Raw genomic sequence first — 9544 nt, forward strand, 5'->3', positions numbered from 1 at the left:
TGAACATCTTTTCAGCTTTGACGATGCCTGGATATACTGAGTAAGTACTTTATGAAATGTACGAAATTTACGTGTAGCAGATGTGTCTGCATCCACGAAAGACCAGTTGACGCTCTCGACATATGACCTAGCTAATGAGAAGTCACAGAAACGTACAAGAGCATGAGAACTATTTGTCTCACAACGTTTTTTCTCTATCGCGAAAATGATGTCATGGTCGAACATATCGCAGGGCAACACTCCGGCAGTGAAGGCGTCCGAATGAATATTACACAGGATGTGATCTATGAGGGTACCAGCATGTCGAACTTGGCCACGAGTAGGGCATTGAATCCACTGGTCAGTGCTATTGGCGAGCAATATATTTAGGTATTGAGTTGACTGATCTTTATCTAGTAAATTCATATTTATGTCACTCATAATTAAGATATTATAGTGGTTCCCCAAAAGCCCATCAAGAGTAGCATCTAATTTTTCCAAGAAGTGACTCATGTTGCTCTCGGGAGACCGATATATCACACCTATTATGACGTTCTTATCTCTGAAAAGCAATGACTCTTTCCTGAAGCGTTCAGAGGGAACTTCGATGAATAAAGTTTCACATAAATCTCAGCCTAGGTTTATGTCATCTCTCAAATGATAAGTCAAGGAATCATCAATAAGTAGCGCAACGCCGCCGTGGAGCCCCAACACACGATTCGAGCATTCCAGGTGGTAACCACTAAACGAAAAGTACTGCTCAGTATCCTTTTTTAACCATGTTTCGGATAAACCGAAGATTGTTATCCTGATAGTGCCATAAGTAATATGGATAGATCATCATAATGTTTATTTAAACTTCGGTCATTTAAATGAAAATAAGAAAAAGCAGACGGTAAATAATTCTCGTCAAGGTCTTGCAAGGAAGATGGAGAACAAATTCCGAGGCTTCACATCGTCACGAACACCCTAAGTCATAAGAGCGATGTCTTCTGTTGTTTTAATATGCAGAACTGGAGAATAGTCAGATTTTCTCGCGTAGATTTTCCCTTTGCGGGTCCAAAGGTGTTTCCAGTTCACCTCTTTCTTATGTGATACCGCACCGCCTAATACTTGCTTGTCAGCAGGCGAGAAGTGCTCATTAATAAATATATTCACATCACCACCAGGCAGTCCCAAAGATGAACAAGTCAGTTTCACTTTCCTTGACATTTGGAAAAGTTAATCCCTTTTAGCACGAGAAATCATGCGGACAATTATATTGTGCTGAGTAGGCTGTTTTGTTGGGACACGATGACATACTTTGATATCATGGTCTTCAGGATTCACTTTTACTGCTTCAGCAATTGTTTTCGCAACATTACCCAAGCAGCACAATGTACTGAAAGTCGGGTGCAACAGGGGTGGACGGTATGTGTCTTATCAATGTTCTTTAGTTTCACGGGTTTGTTCAAGGCCTTCCACCTACCCGTCCACCCCTATTGCACTCGAGTTTCAGTACATTTTGCTGCTTGGGTAGTTGGACTTGGAATGTCCTTAGGTACGCCCCTGATTTCGAGGTTATTTAACCTCTGATATTGCTCGATAGCATTCCCCAGAAAGAGAGAGAGAGACACACACAGTGAAAAAACTAGACGAGCGAGAATAATAATCATAAAATACGAAGGCGTATACGAAGTGAATAGTTATATAATCGAATCAGTTATGTATACAGCATAGGAGCGGATATGCGGATACATACACAACAGATGCGTACGGATCATCATGCGATGCAGCACTCACTTTGTTCCATACCCATATTATGACGGCTTTTGTGCTTATGAGTTGAGCTTCCGAATTATTCGAATCCATTCGGTTTGGAAGATACATTGCTTTGATTCGGAGTTGGAGTACAGAATTACGCATTTGGTTCGGAATTCGAAAAATCCGATTATACGCAAAGCCCTAAAAACAAGACATCGTGGCTCACCTGAAACCAAGCAAATAGTAAGAGCCACGACAACGAATAGGTTCATGGTCACACGTTGGCTTCGAAGCGTTGAACTCCGGATAATCACTTGTGTGAGTGTCTCGTGTACTTGGGTTTTTGCACGGTGTCTGTACGCTGCAACCGGAACTCGTACAGTCTGGTTTTGGCTTTTTCATGTCAGATATTCTAGTTAAATAATGGGTGCAAAAAGACAGCCACATCAAACACAAAGGCTAAAGGCTAAAGACTTCAATGCAAAGTTCGTCACGAGTCTTATACACCGCCAGTAGATGCCTCTATAGGTGGCGAAAATACGTGCCTTTAAGTTTCAAAAATCTCCGCTCGTGCGCAAAAATATTACGTCATCCAAAACTTTCACGTCCATCTTACTGCGCAGTGGCTCAACACGAAAGGAAGTCCCGAAAATAAACAAATGAATGAATGAATAAATGAATGATGAAGGGAACAACAACAACAACAACCTTATTTTGGCCTTGGAGAGTGGGGAGGTTTTTTCTTCACTTATATATATATATATATATATATATACACTCATGGAACGATGCGACAGCACCAGAGGACACGTGTTTCGCCGTGTTTGCGGTCTGGGTAGCTGCGCATCGTTCGAAATTGGCAAACTATGAGCGACCCCGCTGAGCGACCCCTTGTTTGCCAATTCCGAACGATGCGCAGCTACCCACAGCTGACCAGCCGCAAACACGGTGAAAGCTATCCAATGCTGGTGTGGCGACGTTTGGGACTTATAAACATATGTTCAACGTGCAGCCAAATAGCCTCTGCTAATTTTCTTCACTTAATACTTTACTGGCTTCGCACTGGGCTTTCAGAGGTGAGTTTCTCACCCTGACGGGAGAACATCACGTTCCACGTGACCTTCCGACGCCACTCGCTCAAACGTCGCCTACCTACGCATTGCTGATGAAGGCCCATTAAGTCCGAAACAGCTGTCCAATGCTTGTGCGGCGACGTTTGGGACTTATAAACATATGTTCAACGTGCAGCCAAAGAGTCTCTGCTAATTTTCTTCACTTAATACTTTACTGGCTTCGCACTGGGCTTCCTCTCCGAGTACGTTGCTGGAAGCACTGCCACCATGCCACCTCTGCTGCCTCGGATTGTTGTAGGGTAATCTGCAATAAGCAAAGAGCCGCGTAAATCTCAAGCGTAGCTTATCTGTTGGGTTCCTGTTCGTTCAACTTTCCGAGTGGAGAGATGTGAGTGCTTATCGTCCTTTTGATAATTGTTGGCGCTGTTCATGCTAGGCGCGACAGCCGCCCACCTGCGTTTTTCCGAGAAAAGACTCTGTTTTCGTGTTGTGGGGTGCGGAGAGAGAGCTACTAGCGGAATGACGACGCTGGATTAACACCACTAAACAACGTAAATCGGTAAGTAGTTTTCCGTATTTATTTTCCTAGTCGTTTTTCGCTCTAGTAAACTAAAATGAACCAGATTAGGGCGGTCAGGCCGCTGGTTTTTACTATTGCCCTACCACGTGGAGTCGTACTTGATGACCTCGCGGAGGCACTTGTAACCAAGAGAAGGTATGAGGACTATGAAAGAGTGCCTCACTAGGGCTTCGGCCGCTATGAAATTAAAACAAAGAGTGAAAAGATCGCCCAGGACTTGGCAAAAGATCCTACCATAGTGGTTAGAGGGACATAATATAGACTGAACTATTTGGGATACCGAACCACTAGAATATCGGTGTTTTACTACCGTGTAGATGAACACAGTAGCTTCTTGGAAAGTGCGTTGGCCCAGTATGGAAAAGTTGTAAAAGTAGAAGAGGCCAGGTATAAAAAGCACAAGCAATGGGGGAGTGGCATCTTTCAAGTTTACATGGAAATGGAAAAAAAGTGTCCCAAATTACCTAAAGGTCAACGTCGCGAACCGCAGCTTTGTCGTCCAGTGCGAGTACCAGGGAGTCACTCGGGTGTGCCGGAAGTGCGGACGGCAGGGTCATCTAAATAGTAATTGTAACACACCAAAATGTACACGTTGTGGAATATTCGGTCACGCGTCGTGCACTGACCCCTGCCCGCGATGTCGAGGCGATCACCCGGTAGCCGAGTGTAGGCAGAGGACCTATGCAGCGGCATTCGGCTACTCGAAGGTACTGGTGCCCGCACTCGACGTCATTCCAGACACTACAGATCTCGAGGATAAAGTCGCGGTACCACCTGAAACCGGAAACAAAAACGTAAATGAAATCGACAACAATGAACAACACAAAGATGTGCCAATCGGCACAAGTAATGAACAGACAAATGAAAAACCCGTTAGTGACGAACTACATCTCGACGAAAATTCATGGCCCCTACTTAGACCACGAGATAATGACGAGGTGTCGGCAAACCCTTCAACAACGATGAACAGGAAAAAGAGAAAAAACACTTGTTATCCCACTTGATATACAAGAGGGGCAACTGCCAGTGAAGGAACCTCGAAGTTCACCGCCTATCACCGAACAACCGCTTGATTTACAGAAGGTGCAGTTTACTTTCGAGGGGGCACCTTTGGATACCGCAGGCGGTGAAGCATATGCAAGCCCCAACTACAAGGGTAGAGCGCGACGTTGAGCCTATTAGAGGTATAACCAGTGAAGAAAGCGAAACTGTCCCGGTTGAATATGCAATCAGCCAGGGGACACCGAAACTAAAAAGGAAAAGAGTACGTAGAAAAAAACAAAAAGGAACAAAGCAAAAGCCATCAATAGCAGCGACGACCGCCTTCATTGAAAATTACGAGCACATGCCCCAACTTTCAAGCGAAACAGAATCAGAGAGTGATGATAAGTCGCCGGCGGCTAAACAATTCAAGGAAAAGACAGATAACATCGAGGAAGGAAGCTCAGAACAATCTAGCGATAAGGCTGAGATTCAAACGCGAACTCAAACAGGGCTGGATCGACGGAATTAAACACAAGTGATTCAAACGATGATAGCTACCAAAGCCCGGCATGGGACGCATCAGCTGATACGCTTGTTGCAGATGATGATGGTGAATACTTACAAGACCCCTTATTGAAAAAAAAAAATAATAATCACTCTTATAAGTAGAATTTTTTTACTCTCTTTCATGATGGTGAACGACGGCTGTATAAAAATAGCCACGTGGAATGTAGGGGTTTTCGCCAAAAAGAAAAACAGAACGAGGTGATAGAAATAGCGAAAGAAAATAAATTTGACATCTTGGCGCTTCAGGAAACGTATGCAAATAGCGCAGAATATATAAAAAATTTGACAATACTTTTGACGTTAAGAGTGCATGGAGTTTCTCGAATGGCAAACAAGGCGGGACAGCCATATTACTGTTTGGAAGTACTAAGCAACTGATGATAGGAATGGAACGAGACTATAGTGGAAGAATCCTATCAGTAAAACTTAAAACGGGTATTAAGATTGTGAATGTCCCAGTGAGAAGACATGAACAAACAGATTTTTTTGAAAACCTAGATGATCACGTTAATGATACACGGAAGTGAGTAGTATTAGGCGATTTTAACTGCGTGGAGAACGAAATCGCAGATAGAAACCCAGCCAGAGAAAGACCCACTTACGGGGCAAGAAGGCTAGTGGAATTTAAAAACAGATGTAATCTCATTGACGGCTTGCTTAAGACTCACCCAGGCGGACCCAAAATGACCTGGAGAAGTACAAACCATCAGGCACGACTAGATAAAATATACGTTAGCGATAACGTTCTTGAAAACCTTAAATCTATGAAAGTGCAATTTACACCGCTATCGGGCCATGCCATAGTCTCGTGCTGCTTAAAAAATGGCACAGATACTCGGGAAAGGCACATGGAAGCTGGACCCCACGTTGTTACGTGAGGAAAGAGTAATTGATGAAATTAAGAATCTCTTGTCGGAAAGACTAACGGAGGAGTTGTCGCCACGAAGCTGGGACGACTTAAAAAAAGAGGTGGCAAAAATCTGTAAAAAATGGGGTAAGGCGTTAGCGAGGGAGAGAAGGCTGGAAATTAGAAGGGTTGCTGACGCAATAGCTTTATTAAGGATGTCATAGAACACTGGTCCGGGATTTGAGGAAGCAATACAACGATTAAAATTAAAACATACAGGCCTGATAAAAAAGATATGGGACGCCGTAAGACTACGGCTGAAAGCAGAAAAATGGGAATTCGAGAACTGGCTAGTGAATAAAAGCCTAGGTGAATGTATGGAAGAAATACTTGGCCTTACTGACCACCGTATCGGAGACGAATATAAAACCCAGGAGGGGACAGAAGATTATGTGGAAGAGTTCTGTGCATCACTTTACGGAAAGGAAAGTACACTATTAATCGACGAACATATTTCCTTTGCGGGGAAGGCAAGGAGAACGCATGGCGGTCGTTTTTCTGAAGAGGAATTAAAAAATGCACTAACGCAGTTAAACGAAAAAAAGACACCCGGTGAAGACGGGTTAACCCCGATCTTCTATAAACGATTTTGGAACTTAATCTCGAAACCTTTCACAAAAATGATAAATGAAGCGTTCGACAAAAACATACCGGACGCTTTCAAAAGAAGCCGCATTACGCACTCAAAAGAAAACAGATATCAGAGCTTGGAGACCAGTGTCCCGACTAAACACAGATTATAAAATAATAACAAAAGCCTTAGCAAATAGGATACAGGACTCCTTCGTAGACGTAGTTAACGACACGCAGGGTGCATATATACAATTCCGCTCTGCGCAGTTAAACCTAATAACATTAACAGATATCATGCACTGGGTAAACAAGTCAAACAACCCGGGTGCACTAGTTACGATCGATAGCGAGAAGGCGTTCGACAGGGTTGATCACTCTTACTTGTTTCAATGCTTAAAAGAAGCGAACTTCGATGCCCAGTATGCCCATAGTATGCCCAGTGCGCTTTAACCAACGTCACCCACACCGCCTTAGTGTACTTCTCACAGCTTGCGGCGCGGTTGTGCTTTGGGAGGCTCGTTGTAAGGCAGTCGCGCAACGTCGTCGAGATGTGCCCATTTTTTGCTTGGTGCGGAGAGCGCGCATACTGCTCACTACTGAGTTGCAGCGGGAACTGTTCGCTATTGGAGATGACAGGTTTCTTCGTCGATGGCGCTTCCATCCGTCGCTTTCAGCCCGAGGTGGCTGCGTTACGATCAAGGGCACGCCGCCGTGAACTATATCATTTCATCGATCACCATGTTGTAAATAACCATTGCGTCATCGGTACCCATGCTGTACATAATCGTTGCGTCATCCTGCAGCCCCTGAACATGTGACCATACCTGTCTCATACCTGTCTCATTAAATTTTCCTATAACAACTTCGATGATCACCTAGTCGAAAAGGTACGCACCATGTATGAAGGCTGTGAAGGCGTAGTAACAGTTAACGGTTTAATACGAAACCGTTTGGAATAAAACGAGGAGTGAGGCAGGGTTGCCCTTTATCAGCAACATTATTCATCATCCCTGTGGAACCTTTTATACAACTTATAAAAAGATTAACACCTGGGATACACTTACCTTCAGTAGGTAAGATAACACCAGTACTGGCATTTGCCGATGACGTCACGGTAATTGTTGACAACGTTGAGCATGTCGCAAAAATCTTACACGCCTGCGAAACATGTCAACAGAGGTGCACGAATAAGCAAAGACGAATGAAATTATTCTGTTCGGTTCGAGACGTGTCAACAAAAATAGCATATACGGGTTGCCTGTAAAAAAAGAAGGTAAAAGTGCGGGGAATAACTTTCAATAGCGAAGGCCCTTCCAAACAAAACTGGAGCACGAAAATAAACAAGATAAAAACAGCGATTGACCAACTAAAGATAATAAAATGTTCACTGTTTGCAAGAATACAGATGGCTCGAGTACATCTTTTATCAAAGCTGCAGTACGTTGCTGATGTGTTGAAACCAGATAAAGACGATATCAAAAGAATTGATAAACTGATCTTCCCATACATTTGGGGAAGCGGTGTCGAACCAGTAGCCAGGGATTGGATGAAACAAAGTAAAGGGAACGGAGGTTACGACATTGGTGAACTCGAACTTCTAACGCAAACAAAACATGTTAAATGGGTTCTCAAGGCTATTGAATGCGACAGTCCTATGATAAGAGATTTTTCAAGTTATTCCTTTGGCGCCGGATTTATCACAACAGAAGGAAAAGTAGATAACACGAAGCCACGAGAAGCGCATGCAAGGCAATTTTACTGTGATGTGATAAAGGTATACAAGCAGCTGAAAAAAAGTAAACCCGAAGAAGACGTTATAAATCTGACGTCAAGGGAAATAATAAAGATTCTCGAAGCTAAAAACGACTTCCATGTTAGAGAAGGAGTCCTAACTGGCTTAACATAAACGCCGAATTCCTGAACGGAAATAGGAAAACGTTTGGATGGCGATTCGCCCACGGTATCTTGCCACGACAAAACTATCATCGTAACGTAAAACATACTGTAAACAGATGTAACCTCTGTGGAGGAAAGGAGTCTCTCCACCACTTCTTCTCAACGTGCTCTTTCATGAGACCTATAAAAGAAAAAGTTAAAAACACACTAAGCATCGGAAACTTGAACTATGAAATGATACGTTACCTCGATGACGTACCAGGCAACGCCTGTAAAAAGAGGCAAATCATATTACTTTTGGTGGAAATATCCTACCAAACATGGTTGATGAGATGTAGCATTGCGCACGGAGGCAGCCCACCAGATACAGCCGGCTTTCTTGCCAAGGTCAGCAGCTCACTCAAATGGGTGCTGAAACGAGAAAAGAAGAAAACGCCGAGTTCAGAATTCATGGGAAAATGGCTGAACCCAGCACTTCTATTGGAGCTGCGTAATGATGAAGTTTTAACTCAACTTTTATTATTCATCCTTTTAACTACCAACATATCACCTCCTTTTACGAATGTTTACGTACCCTGCCACATTAGTTTTAGTCCTCTTGGCAACTCACAGGGTCCGCCACACGCTACGCCCGCCGTTTTCTTTATGGTTATTTTGGCACCTTTTGGGCAGCGTGTTTTCTTCATTTCCCTCTCTTTTTCTTTTCTTTATTTCCGTTACGCCGGCCGTTTCTTTTTTGGTTATTTTGGCGTCCTTACGGCAACGGCTCCTCATCCTTTATTTTGCAGACATAATCATCCACCGCCATCCGTCATGCCTTCACCTACCATCATCACGCCATTAGTCTGCTCATAAAGCAACCACAAAGCATCGTTGCATCTTTAATTTCATTAAACTCCTATATTTTTAATCCTATCACCTTTTCTTACTTTTACTTCATCACCGTCACACGTCATCAATCTCCCCTCATGAAATTACTCATTACACCATAATCATCACTCACTGCTGAAATTACGCAGTGAGTAGCAACAAGGAATTCTTGTAAAAGGGAAACGACATAAAATCAGGTCAAACAACAGGAAAACTGGTGAACCAAACGTCGTAAATCACTCCAGTATGAATGGTGCGGGATGTATGCATGAAAGAGTGACCCCTACCGCGGCGTAAAGCACGCAAGCCAGCACATGAGCAAGGTGGCTGAAACGCCACCCTGAATGCGTACCAGGCAACGGTTTGGAAGCC

At 43.6% G+C, this 9544-nt stretch overlaps 2 long non-coding RNA genes across 2 annotated transcripts in view; one reads left to right on the forward strand and one right to left on the reverse strand.

Moving 5' to 3' along the window:
- Positions 1 to 2909: 2909 nt before the first annotated feature.
- Positions 2910 to 8449, reverse strand: LOC135378693 (uncharacterized). The gene is made up of 5 exons (XR_010418535.1): positions 8410 to 8449; positions 7471 to 7564; positions 4002 to 4149; positions 3840 to 3932; positions 2910 to 3099 (listed from the first exon to the last, which is right to left on the reverse strand). It is a non-coding gene; the product is annotated as an uncharacterized LOC135378693 (long non-coding RNA).
- The window catches only part of LOC135378694 (uncharacterized), a 37336-nt gene continuing 31100 nt past the window's right edge, over positions 3309 to 9544 (forward strand). Inside the window, exon 1 of the long non-coding RNA XR_010418536.1 lies at positions 3309 to 3354. This is a non-coding gene — a long non-coding RNA (uncharacterized LOC135378694). The remainder of the gene's footprint in view (positions 3355 to 9544) is intronic.

This window comes from Ornithodoros turicata, chromosome 1 (assembly GCF_037126465.1).
Source record: "Ornithodoros turicata isolate Travis chromosome 1, ASM3712646v1, whole genome shotgun sequence".
Classification (NCBI taxonomy): Eukaryota; Metazoa; Arthropoda; class Arachnida; order Ixodida; family Argasidae; genus Ornithodoros; species Ornithodoros turicata.